Here is a 14,345-nt window from a genome sequence, read left to right as displayed (position 1 = left end):
TATTAAATTAATAAACAGATAAAATTACTAATAGAGTAAAGATTTTTAGTTCATATCCATTTGAGAGCCGTGAAAAGAGAGAGATTTGAGAAATTACTAATAGTCATACCGCCACCATGGATCTTCTCTCATTCTTCTGTGTGTTAACTCTTAAATAAATAGAGTATCACCACCGTGGACCCTTTGGTCCGGTTAGTGCACCCTTAGGGAAAGTGAAAGTAAATTCGAATTCACTCTCACTTTACCTAAAATCGTTTGTACACATCCACGAGAGAAAGTGAAGGTGAATAAACTATGTAATTCACTTTCATGCGCTCTTGTGAAAAACGAGTGAAAGTGAAATCCAAAGGTTCACCCTCTGAAATCACTTTTACTCGCTCTCTCTAGACGCTCTCATCATTGCCCGACCTCGCCCTCGCACTTGACACTCTCTGCATCCCTCTCGTTGCTGCTTGGCTTCATCCTCGATGCTCTCTGCATCCCTCTCATCGTTGCTCTGTGGCGACCTCGTCATGCCTCCCCTCCCTCTCGTCGCTGCTCGACCACGCCATCACCCTCAAGCTCACCACTGTTCAGCCTTGCCCTCCCCTTCCGCTGTGCTGCTTCCCTCTCCTCTTGCCACCCACTCTCTCAAAATCGAACCCTATCATAAATAATTTTATTTTTGTAATTATTTTATAATTTTATACTACTCTAAAATCTATTTTATTATTTGAAAAAATACTCTTTTTATTTATTTATTATATTCATGACTTTAATACTAAATTAAATTACTAATTTAAGGGTGCTAATCAAGAAATTATAAAAGTAAGAATTTGATCAAGTATCTAGAAAAAAACTATATTTTCTAATTAATTAAATTAAAAAATTATTTTAACTTGAAATTATTGTATTAATTTAGACTAAACTAAAATTTATCTTATTTTATTAATAAAATATCCAATTTAGTTATTTATTATATTATTAATTTTTAATAATATATTAAATTACTAATTTAAGAGTGATAATTAAGATATTGTAAAAGTCAGAATTTGATTAAGTATCTACATATTATAAAAGTAACCATATTTGTTTAGGTATATTATTTGTTTTATTTAATTAAATTAATATTTATTTTTAATTATTTACCTTATTTTCTTAATTAAAAAGTTAAATACAACTATATTCTAATGTTACATCTATCATAGTATTTTATGACTAAACTCATTCTCTTGTTTCCACTATATTTTCCATTGTGCATACTAATACAAGAAAGTAATTTCCACTGCACTTTCTATTGATCATACTGTTAGGAATTAGATGCTTTAATTCCAAACTAACGAGAACAATAATAATAGCAGCAGAAGAAGGAAAGAAGCAAACATGAAAATAGGCAACAATATTTATATAGGTTCACCTCAAGGTGAGACTATGTTATTTCTTCCGCCGTTGTAGTAATACACTATAAAGATGAAATAGTTTATAAGAGAAATCGCACACACTTACATGTGTTTTTTGCTCTAACCTCTCTCTGGCTGCAACTCAAGATTCTCCTCGATGATGACCATCAAACCCAAATAGCGCCCCCCCTCCCCTCATACCAAGGAAAAATTAGGGCAACCGCAGTACAAGAGTAAAATTTCCAAATTGCCCTTAATGAAACAACAATTAATATATCGGGGGCTCTGCCCCCACACTCCCGGGAGTGCGGCAGTAACCTTATCGCGAAGGTCAACCCGTGTACCAATTCAGTGTAAGGCGTTAATTAGGCTCCACAACTTAACACATACTAACACAAAAAAATAATTAGGCTCCACTTTCACATTCCCTAGTTCATTCACTTTTACTTCAAAGGTGCACTAATGCCCCCTTAATAAATATATGGACGAACTAAGTTTTTCGTCATGAAAGCAACTATAGACGATCATTATTTTATTGATGGAAGGTGTACGCAAAAGGATAAAAGACACACTAAGATTAGATAAATTCCATTATCAATTAATAAGCAGGGACCAAAAAATTCAACCAAAATTCAAGGTGCAGTACAACAATTGAACACAGAATGAATGATATAAGTGATAAGGGATAAGCATAATCCCTCCAGTTGTAGGATAAAATCTCATTGGATTTATCCCATGTTGTATTTATCTTATCATGTAAAGCTTATCTTCTCTATTATAAATTATATAAATACCACCCTTACTAATGAGGACATCAAGCCTACAAGGAATACTCCTGATCCGACTCAAGTTCCAGTTGGTCCAGTGACAAGGGTACAAGCTAAAAGATGAAAAGACATGCTGGTTTTGCTCATCAAGGTTGATCCAGAAGAGGGCCCAACAACCATACACGTACATTGAGGAAGAGCATGTGGGTCACGAGTTGGCAAGATATTAGGGTTTCCTTAAGTCTCTTTTATTGAATGTAATTAGGGTTTCGAAGGCCTCCATTATAAATAGAGGGCTTCTAAACAGATTTGGAACTTTTGACATTTTCAGAGTGAAAAACATTCTTCTTGGGTTCTTGACTGAACTATTTGAACTTATCAAGGATTTTCCTTGTGGCATTCATCGACTTATCAAACGGATTTCCATCCCAGTTTGTGGCGTCTTCGATTTCCATCCAAACTTGAAAGGTCTTGGGGATGATGACCATATTTGGTATCGGGTTTTGTCACAGGTTGACGTGATTCGTATCAATTGGTATCAGAGCTTTGGTTTATCAGGTTTGTCTATCCTTTTTGTTTTCGTTATTCATGTCTATTTTTTTTCCGTCCTTTGCAAAGTCGTTCTTTTCTTGGTTTAGGTATTTCGACTATCATAAAAAAAAAAAAATTGGCCAGATTGTTATTCTCGTCTTTCTTGATTTCTATCCTATTTTCATTGTTTTGATTTATGTCATTTATGCGGTATATGTCTTCGAGTCCAGTGTTTCAAAAACAAAAAAAAAACAAAATTCCGCATTCCCCTTTGTCTTGTTCATTGCGTTTAATATCCTTGTCGTGAGACTTGTTTCATATTCTAGTGTTTTTGTTCCTTGATAAGCATTACTGTGATATATCCAAAAAGAAAGGAAAAGAAAAGAAAGGAAAAAAAAAGAAGATCCAAAAGTAAAAAAAAAAAAGTACCAAAACAGCTTTTAAAATTTTTTGTTCTAATCTTGTTGCTTATGTTCTAGAACCTCTTTTGCCAAAACCCCACTCTTGAGTGTCAAAAATTATCTCATTCCGGGTACAAAATTTGATTCGTTTGGTTTATTTCCGTTATGAATTTGTTTGGTTTGTTTCTGTTCTGATTCGTTTGGTTTGTTTCGTTTTGATTCGCTGCTAGAATTCCTTGTTCTTGTTTGATTAGTTTTTAAAGAACTCAAAGAAGAATACGAGTGGAGTTGGTAAGGGAGGGTAGTGAGATTCCTTTTTCTTTACATATTTTTGTTGTGTGTGTCTGACGTGATTTGCAGAGTCAAAATCATGTTGTATAATCAAGAGAAAAAATCAAACTAAGAGAGCCCATCGGCTGGTCTTTCGAAGCTACAAATGGGGGAAATGAGATGGATGATGAGGGCAGAGATGGAAGGTATGCAGGGGAGGTTGGAAAGGTTAGAAGAGGGGACACAAAGGGTGCAATCTCTACTGGTTCCAAACACCTCAGTGAGGAACAGGCTGCATCGAAGGGAAGTAGAGGATAGGGGCGAATTTGAAGGTGACAGTTTAGAGGAGTCTGAAAAGATGTCAGTGGGCAACCATAGGAGATATGGCCGGGATAGAGAAGCTAGGAACCGGGTAGATAGTAACTTGGGAAATATCAAGCTGAAAATTCCTGCTTTTCAAGGAAAAAGTGATCCTAAATCCTTCCTCAAGTGGGAAAAAAAGATGGAATTGGTTTTTGATTGTCACAATTATTCCGATTTAAAGAAGGTAAAACTAGCTGCCATTGAATTTACCGATTATGCTATTGTATGGTGGGATCAGTTGGGCATCAATAGGAGACGGAATGGAGAACGTCCTATTGACAGTTGGGATGAAATGAAGAGGGTGATGAGACGACGGTTTGTACTCAGTCATTACTACCGGGATCTCTACCATAAGCTGCAAAGTCTCTATCAAGGGAACCGAAGTGTTGATGAGTATTATAAGGAGATGAAAATGGCAATGATTAGAACTAATGTGGAGGAGGATAGGGAGGCTACAATGGCCAGATTTCTAAATGGGTTAAATCGGGAGATTGCTAATATAATTGAAATACACCATTATGTTGAATTGGAAGATTTGGTGCACATGGCTATCAAAGTTGAGAGGCAACTCCAAAGGGGTGGTATAAGACCAAGAGCAGTTCCACATAGTACAACATCTTGGAGGTCAAACTACCCAAAGAAGGAAGAAACTTCATCCACCTTCAAGGCCAAACCCGAGCCCAAAACAGCCACCACTACCACAACCTCTCAAGGTAAATCAGTCCCTCTTTCAACTCGTTCTAGTGACATCAAATGTTTTAAATGTCAAGGGTGAGGGCACATAGCTAGTCAATGCCCGAGCAAGCAAATTATGGTGATTCGGGACAATGGTGAGATTGAGTCCGAAGACGAAGATGATCTAGTTGACATGCCACCATTGGAGGACGTACCCACAGAGATGAGGAGTTCGGGGAAGATCATGGTGAGATGCTTACATTAGTGGCACGACGAGCCTTAAACTTGCAAGCTCAAGAAGAGAAAGAGAAAGAAGAAGTACAAAGGGAAAACATCTTTCACACTCATTGTCACGTGAAAGACAAGGTATGTAGTGTTATTATCGATGGCGGTAGTTGCACTAATGTTGCTAGTACTTCTATGGTTGAACAGTTAGGGCTCACGACACTTAAGTACCCTCATTCATATAAGTTTTAGTGGTTGAATGATAGTGGTGAAATACGAGGGATGAAGTATTGTGTGATGTGGTACCCATGCAAGTTGGACACCTACTTTTAGGAAGACCATGGCAATTTGACCGACGTGTGCAGCATGACGGCTTCACCAACAAGTACTCATTCTTGCACAATCAGCAGACAATCACTCTAGTTCCGTTGACCCCAAAGAAAATCTATGATGATCAAGTGAGGTTGCAAATTGAGTGATCAAAAGAAATCGAGGGATCAAAAGAATTTAAGAGAGAAAAAGAATGAGAGTACAAAAAAAAGTGAGGATGTGCATAGTGAGAATGAGAGAAATATAGAGAGAAAAGAAAGAGACACGGTCAGTGAGAAAAAATAGAGATAAAAGCAAGACACGGCCAGAGAAGAAAAAATAGAGAGAAAAGAAAGCAATTTCTATGCCAAAATGAGTGAGGTTAAGCGAGCAATGATTTCAAGACGACCAATGATTGTACTCATGTACAAGGAGACTCTTTTAAACACTAACCAACTTGACATTGTGCTGCCTAGTGTTGTTGTTTCTCTCTTGCAGGAGTTTGAGTAGTTGTTTCCCGAGGAGGTACCACATGGGTTACCAACTCTTCGAGGGATTGAACATCAAATTGATTTTGTTCCCGGTGCATCCATTCCAAACAGACCAGCATATAGGAGCAACCCAGAGGAGACAAAAGAGCTTCAAAGGCAAATTGAAGAATTGATGGAGAAAGGGCATGTGAGAGAAAGCATGAGTCCTTGTGCCGTACCGGTGATTCTAGTGCCAAAGAAGGATGGAACATGGAGGATGTGTGTTGATTGTAGGGCCATCAACAATATAACGGTAATGTATCGACATCCTATTCCTCATTTAGATGATATGTTAGATGAGTTGCATGGTTCTTGTGTGTTTTTAAAAATAGATCTTAAAAGTGGGTATCATCAAATATGAATGAAAGAAGGAGATGAATGGAAGACCGCATTTAAAACCAAATATGGTTTGTATGAGTAGTTAGTTATGCCATTTGGATTAACTAATACACCTAGTACTTTCATGTGCTTAATGAATTATGTTTTGCGTGCTTTCATTGGTAAATTCGTTGTTGTTTATTTTGATGATATTCTCATTTATAGCAAGAATTTACATGATCATGTTTCACATTTGCAATCCATTTTGGAGGTGCTTAGAAAGGAGAAGTTATATGCTAACCTCAAAAAGTGTACTATCTACACTGATAAGATGGTTTTTCTTGGTTTTGTTGTGAGTAATAAAGGAATTGAGGTTGATGAAGAGAATATCAAAGCCATCCAAGAGTGGCCGACACCCTCCAATGTAAGTAATGTTCGAAGTTTTCATGGACTTGCTAGTTTTTACAGGAGGTTCGTGAAAGATTTTAGCACTATCGCTGCACCACTTAACGAAGTTATCAAGAAGAATGTTGCGTTCAAATGGGGTGAAGAACAAGAGAAGGCGTTTTGGCTTCTTAAACATAAGTTTACTCATGCTCCTTTACTTGCTTTACCTGATTTTTCCCTACCATTTGAAATTGAATGTGATGCTTCTGGTGTAGGCATAGGAGCTGTGCTGATGTAGGAAGGAAGGCCACTTGCATACTTAGCGAGAAGTTAAGCGAGGCTGCACTTAACTAGCCCACTTATGACAAAGAGTTGTATGCCTTGATTCGAGCATTAGAGACATGGCAACACTACTTATGGCCAAAGGAGTTTGTGATTCGTACATATCATGAATCCTTGAAACATTTGAAAGGTCAACACAAGCTGAACAAGAGACATGCTCGATCAGTTGAGTTCATTGAAACTTTTCCTTATGTCATTCAGTATAAACAAGGTAAGGAAAATGTGTTTGTGGATGCACTTTCACGCAGGTATGCCTTAATCTCTACTCTTCATGCTAAAATTTCTTAGTTTGAGCACATTAAGGAACTTTATCAAGATGACCACGTTTTTGGGGAAATTTATACTGCTTGTGAAAAGTATGCAGAAGGTAAATCTATAGGCATGAAGGTTTCTTGTTTTGAGAGAATAAATTGTGTATGCCTAATTGTTCAAGGAGAAACTTGTTAGTTTGAGAATCCCATAGTGGAGGTTTAATGGGACACTTTGGAGTTGCTAAGACTCTAGCTATTTTGCAAGAGCACCTCTATTGGCCACACATGAAACAGGATGTTGAGCGAATTTGTGGTAGAAGTGTCACTTGTAGGCAAGCGAAATCGAGGGTTCAACCAAATGGTCTTTAAACCCCTCTACCTATTCCCAGTTCGCCTTGGATTGAAATTTTGATGGATTTTGTTTTGGGTTTACCTAGGAGTCGATGTGGGAGGGACTCAATCTTTGTGGTTGTAGATCAATTTTCTAAGATGGCTAATTTTATTCCTTGTCATAAGATTGATGATGCTTCTCATATTGCAGATTTGTTCTTTAGGGAGATTGTCAGGTTACATAGCATGCCTCAGATAATCGTGTCAGATCGGGATGCTAAGTTCTTGAGTTACTTTTGGAAGACCTTATGGGGAAAACTAGGAACAAAACTTCTATTTTCTACTACTTGTCACCCTCAAACCGATGGTCAAATAGAGGTAGTTAATAGGACTTTATCCACTTTGTTGCGGGCTGTCATTGGTAAGAACATTAAGACTTGGGAGAATTGTTTACCACATGTTGAGTTTGTTTATAATCGTACCATCCATTCTACTACCCAGTGCTCACTATTTGAAATTGTTTATAGTTTTAATCCCTTAACTCCTCTAGATTTATCACCTTTACCTGTTTATGAGCACGTGAACCTAGATGGTAAGAAGAAGGCAGAATTTGTGAAACAACTTCATGAGAGGGTTCGGGCCAGCATAGAGAGGAGAATCGAATAATACATCAGGCAGGCCAACAAGGGACTTCACAAGCTCATTTTTGAGGCCGGTGATTGGGTGTAGTTACATATGAGGAAAGAAAGATTTCCAGCACAAAGACGTTCTAAGTTTTTGCCCCGAGGAGATGGACCATTTCAAGTGCTAGAACGGATCAATGACAATGCTTACAGACTTGACTTACCAGGTAAGTATAATGTTAGTGCTACATTCAATGTTACTGATTTAAGTCCTTTTGATGTAGGTGACGATTTGAGGACAAATCCTTCTCAAGAAGAGGGGAATGATGAAGACATCAAGCCTACAAGGAATACTCATGATCTGACTCAAGTTCCAGTTGGTCCAATGATGAGGGCACAAGATAAAAGATGCAAAGACATGTTGAATAATTTATTCCGGAGGGTTATACAATAAAAAGAGAGTGTGGCCACGAAGGAAGGAAAGCAAAGGCTGGTTTCGCTCATCAAGGTTGATCCGGAAGAGAGGCCAACAACCATACACATGCATTGAGGAAGAGCATGTGGACGAGTTCACAAGATATTATGGTTTCTTTAAGTCTCTTTTATTGAATGTAATTAGGGTTTCAAAGGCCTCCATTTTAAATAGAGGGCTTCTAAACAGATTTGGGACTTTTGACATTTTCGGAGTGAAAAACATTCTTCTTGGGTTCTTGACAGAATTATTCGAATATATCAAGGATTTTTCTTGTGGCATTCATCGACTTATCAAACGGATTTCCATCCCCGTTTGTGGCGTCTTCGATTTTCGTCCAAACTTGAAGGGTCTTGGGGACGATTACCATATTTGGTATCGGGTTTCGTCACAGGTTGACGTGGTTCGTATCACTTACTCAATTGTAAAAGTATGGTTCAACTCATCCTCTAATGTGGTGTAGTTTATCCTCTAATGTGGTTCAGCTCAATATCTAACATGGTATCAGAGCAAATCGATCATTTTGCATTTGTCGTCCTCCCAATTATTTTTTCTACTTCCACTGCCTTGTCAAACTCTCTGCCACATCCTCCCAAGTTGAAGCACCAAAATGATGCGTTCTCTCTGATTCCGTCTACCCCTATTGCTACTAGTGTTGTTGCTCTTCACTAGACAATGTGTTCTCTCCAATTTCGTTTGCCCCAGTTGCTACTCTTTCCAACCGCTATCAGAGCCTCTACACTTCCCAGCTGCTACTAGTGCCACTGCTCTTCCTAGTTGCTACCAATGCCGCTACCCGTGCTGCTACTTTTCTATATCTCTTCACTGAATGATACGATTTATCCGCCCCCAATCGCTACCAGTGTCGTTACTCTTCCTCATCTCTTCAATGGACCATACATTTTCTTCGATTCCGTCTGCCCCAGCTGCTACCAGTATCACTGCTCTTCCATATCTCTTCACCGGACTATGATTCCGTCCGCCTGAGCTGCTATTAGTGTCGTTGTTCTTCCACATCTCTTCACTGAACGATTTGATTTCATCCACCCAACCTTCTACCAGTGTCGTTGCTCTTCCCTGCTACCAATGCCGCTACTCTTCCCGTTATTTTGATTCCAAGAACCCTTGAAAAAAATCTCCTTACATAGCCAGTGCTAAGTTCACAGTTTCGGTTGCTACGAGACAAGATTGGTATATCTAACAAATGGTCTATCTTGAGGGAGAATGATAAGGGATAAGCATAATCCCTTCAGTTATCAGATAAGATCCCACTAGATTTATCCCATATTGTATTTTTCTTATCATGTAAACTTATCTTCTTCATTCTAAATTATATAAATACCACCCTTACTCAATCGTAAAGGTGTGGTTCAGTTCATCCTCTAATGTGGTTCAATTCAATATCTAACAAAAAACACACTCAAGGAGAAACTTCCATGATAAAGAAGGTGGTCTTCAAAACTTGTCACAAGCTACAATTTTGGGCAAAGATACGTAGCATTTTGGGAGTGGAAGAGGAAGGCCATTCTCCCTTATGTCTGTCTAATCATCCAAGAACCTTTGTTGAACAACAGTTCTTAAACAAGGCAGTATTATAAACAAGTAGCTTAATGTTACCACCTCATTAAGCCTGACGAAAGAAGCAATGTCTAGCATTAATCTATTTCCAATTATACTTGTTTGAAATTATTCTCTTCTCTTTTCACACCCTTGTTACTTAAAACAAATAATCCACTGCCGCCACCGTGGAGCTGGACGCCTTGAATGTAACTGGTCATGAGCTCATAACCACACTGGATATTATTTCCCAGATTCGAGTAAAAAAAACGAGTTTCATTGCATGTAAAAGACTTTAAAAAACACGAACTCATGCGAATCCATCTTGGAAGTTTGCAATGGTCAGTATGGACAGCCGACGATTTGCAAATAACGAGTTATGGAAGAGTGTCAAGGAGATGATAATCTATTTAAGAAAGGCTTTAAGGTGAGGAGATTGAAAACGGTAATAAGGCCGCCGTTAGCTTACAGCAGAAGACATCTGTGGCTTTTTATCATATCTTTAAACTAATACTATCTATTACTCGAAGAAAACATGCGGCTTCAATGTCTTTTGATAGTTGATTTCTGTTCAAAATGGAATAGAATGTCCAAGTTATACGAAACAGTCCAAAAACGGGGTTCATCGCATGCACAACTCTGAAACTCGGATGCAGTTGGCGGCTCCCGATAGATAGAAATCAATCTGTAAGTGGAAGAAGTTAGAACCGTCTGAGCAAATAGAAACACCTCTTGTAATAACGTGGAAATGCATTCGTCGTCGTTCGAAATACTTCCCGGAGAAGCAAAAGGTATCCAAGTACAACTGAAGACGCTATAAATATCCAGTGCTACCATCTCCAGCATTCAATCCTCTTCAACAAGCAGAGAAGCGTGACTGAAATCGCAAATCGACTTCCAGGGAGGACACGACAACTTTACCTAAACCAGGGAAGAAAGATTAGGCTAGCTTCTCTCTACTGTGCGAAATCTCGTGGCTATTCTAAGAGAAAGAAATGGGTTCACGCTCAATTCTCTGAGCTGTTTGTGTTCTGTTCCTATTCAACTGGTTGACTGAAGCTGATGCTTCTGATCACAAAGTTTTTAACGTGAAAAACTTCGGAGCCATTCCTGGCGGCAAAACGGATTGCAGCAAGGTAATTAATCACAGCTTCATTCTTCATCTTGATTGCTTATATGTGTGATTCGATCGTGAATTTTGGACTTAAATGGTTTATGGTTCTGTCTAAATGCTACAGGCGTTGATGAATGCGTGGAAAGCTGCCTGTGAGTGGGAAGGGACGAGTAGGGTTTTCATCCCGGAAGGGACGTTCTTGGTGGGACCCGTGGTGCTCAAAGGACCGTGCAAAGGTCCCATGGTTTTACAGGTCAAAGGAATGGTCAAGGCTCCTGATCTTAACAAATTTACTGCTGATGGCTGGATCGACTTTTAGTACATTGAGAATGGCCGCATAATAAATATTAGGGAATTTTACCAAAATACCAATTTGAAAAAACTTATTTATGAAAACAACGACGATTTCAACTTATTTGCAAAACTACCGAACTTTGACCGGTCCACTGTACTTGTGGGCAGTCAAAGGTGACACGTAAGCTTTGACCGCTTACGTATCGACACTTCATCAGTGCGGTATGGTAGTTGAACACATGGGTTGCCACGTCATTATTTTTACACACATGTCATTTGACACGTCATTATCAATTTCCCTTGTTGCCCCGTCATCTCTCGCCACGTCAGCTCGCTCCACGTAAGCCCTTCGTTATATTTTTTTCGTTCTAATGTTCCTTCCTCTATCTTTCTCCTCTCCTCTCCTCTCGCCCTCACTCTTGTTGTCGCCTCTCCCCTACTATCGCCGCTCGGCCACGACCGCTCCCCTGCTGCCGCCGCTTGGCCTCGCCCTCGATGCCCCCTCTCAACCACTCTCTCTTCGTCTCAGCCTCATCTCTCGTTCTTCTTCTCCGTTCCCCTCTGTTCATCCTCTCGCCGCCCCTTCTCTCAAAATTGAAGCCCTACTCACCCTCCAAACCCGAATTTGAATTTCAGAAGCCGATTTAAGAGGGTGCTTTTTTAGGGTTTTTGTTAATTGAATATAATTATTGTATTTAATTATAATGTTGATTTGAATTTAGGTGTTTAATTACTGTATTAATTTTTTTGTGATTTACTGTTTAATTTCTGATTTTATGTTAATGAAATTTCTGCCAAATTAAAATTATTGTAAAGTTTTGTAAGATTTTTAATTAAATAATATATTTTTAGTAATTTATTATTTTGTAAATAAGGTGATAAAAAGTATACACATAAATTATATTTTTAAACACTAAAACAACTTTTTTGTATATTTTTTAATTTATAAATATTTTAAATGGATAATATATGGGTAAGACTTAAGAGTAAATTTTTTCTATTTATAAATATTTTAAATCTAATTAATTTAATTATTTTATTTTTTAAAAATATGAAGAAATAAAAAGTGTAACGAATTTTTTAATTAATAAATATTTTAATTGATATTAAATGGTGTTAAATAAGTAAGAGTTAATTTTTTAATTGTTTATTAATTTTTTTAATAATTTATTATTTTAGATATAAGGTAATAAAAAGTGTATTTGATTTTTTTTAAATTTATTCAAAATTTTATCATGTAATGACGTGGCTGAATACGTGTCAACTATATTGATGTGGCATACTATATTGATGTGTTGATCTACATTATCACACTGATGACTTAGCGACGCGTAAGCAGTCAAAGCTTACGTGTCGCCTTTGACCGTCCACATGTATAGTGGACCGGTCAAAGTTCAATAGTTTTGTAAATAAGTTGAGGTCGTCGTTGTTTTCATAAATAAGTTTTTTCAAATAGATATATTGGTAAAAAAAACGCTAAATATTCCAATGGCCAAAAGTGCCGCCTCTACATACAGTAAACTCCCCTTATAAATCCATTCCACAATAAATTCTGCTTGACCTTATCTTCTTTGCTAATTTCTTTTCAATTTCTCTCCTTGTTTTCGTCACAGTCATTGAGATTCAGCTTTGTCACTAATGCAACATTCCGAGGGATATCCTCAATAGACAGCAAGTTCCTTCACATGATGATTTTCGCTTCCAAGAACATCAAGGTTCAGGCCCTCTAAATTTCCGCACCTGCGGACAGCCCCAACACGGACGGAATTCACATCGCCCTCTCCAGTGATATCAGAATTTCTCGCTCCGTCATCGGCACCGGCGACGACTGTGTTTCGATAGGACCCGGCAACTCCAACATCTATATCTCTAATGTGTTCTGTGGCCCCGGCCTTGGCATTAGCGTAGGGAGCCTCGGAAGGGACCCGAACGAAGGCGACGTGGTCGGCCTAACGGTTAAGAACTGCACCTTGACCAACATCGACAATGGCATCCGAATCAAGACATGGCCAAGCTCTCCCGCTCATAGCTCCGCAACCAATTTCACTTTCGAGGATCTGGTCATGAAAAAGGTCCGGAATCCCATCGTTATCGATCAACAATACTGCCCATATTCTTCCTGAGATCTGAAGGTATGAGATGCATCCATGTCAGAAGAATAAAAAATTCTTTATCTAAAAAACAAGCATCTATCTATTGAAGCTCTGATTCTGTTTTGTTTGATGAATGCAGTCTCCGTCGAGTGTGAAGATAAGCAATGTAGTGTTCGAGAACATAAGAGGGAGCTCAGCATCAAAGGTGGCGGTGAATCTCTTATGCAGTAAGGGAGTGCCATGCCAGAACGTGAAGCTTAGCGACATCGACTTGGATTACTTTGGACGGGAAGGCGATTCTTCCGTATCGACATGCTCCAACGTCAAAGGGATTTCTTCAGGCTACCAAGTCCCCCCTTCTTGCATCTAAATTTTTTCAATCTTTACATATTAGATTAGATGATTCTTTGAACTGGATTCTTTAGGGGGAAATTTGATTCCTGGAAATGTTTATATGCTTAATATTGTGATTAATTTGTCAATGTATTTGTAATTCTATAATTTGTAAAAATAGTTATTTGATGATAATTTAATGATAATTTTTTTAAAAAGGAGAGAAAAACCAGATATTTGCATTTGGAAGAGGCTTCATCCCCTGTTGTGAAATTGAGGATTTCAGCTCTATATGGTAAAATTACTAATAGAGTAAAGATTTTTAGTTCATATCCATTTGAGAGCCGTGAGAAGAGAGAGATTTAAGTAAATAGCTCTTAATTAAACTGGTTTTTTTATACAAGAGAGTACAATAAACATTTGGCTGGCACCATTTTGATGGTTTTGTAAACAAGAAGCAACTTCATATCCTCCCTTTTCTCTTACTAAAGAAGTGGTGTCTAGCATTAATTCACGACCCCCATGGATGGTCGTACTTGTGTGGAATTCTCGTTATCATTCTATGTTAAATCTTAAATAAAATAAAGAGAATTTTAATCGATTACCTATTTTTAACAAATATTAAAAAAAACAATTTTCAAACTTACTATACAAAATACCCTACTTTGACCGATCAACTCTATATATGTACTGTCCAAAATGACACATCAACCTTGACCGCTTAATATATTGCCTAAGTTCCGTCATGAATGCAGTAGTTGTGGACGATCATTATTTTTCT

At 38.0% G+C, this 14,345-nt stretch overlaps 1 pseudogene; it reads left to right on the top strand.

Annotated features, from left to right (window-relative positions):
• Positions 1-10,478: 10,478 nt before the first annotated feature.
• On the top strand, positions 10,479-13,601 carry LOC137949395 (exopolygalacturonase-like; annotated as a pseudogene).
• The last annotated feature ends 744 nt before the right edge of the window (positions 13,602-14,345 follow it).

The sequence above is a fragment of the Aristolochia californica genome, unplaced genomic scaffold (genome assembly GCF_029961685.1).
Source record: "Aristolochia californica isolate CCGP_79_NKW_82.1479 unplaced genomic scaffold, dmAriCali1.0.hap1 SCAF_14, whole genome shotgun sequence".
Lineage (NCBI taxonomy): Eukaryota > Viridiplantae > Streptophyta > Magnoliopsida > Piperales > Aristolochiaceae > Aristolochia > Aristolochia californica.
Note: the sequence above shows the minus strand (reverse complement) of the source record. Positions and strands in the feature narration are given on the sequence as shown.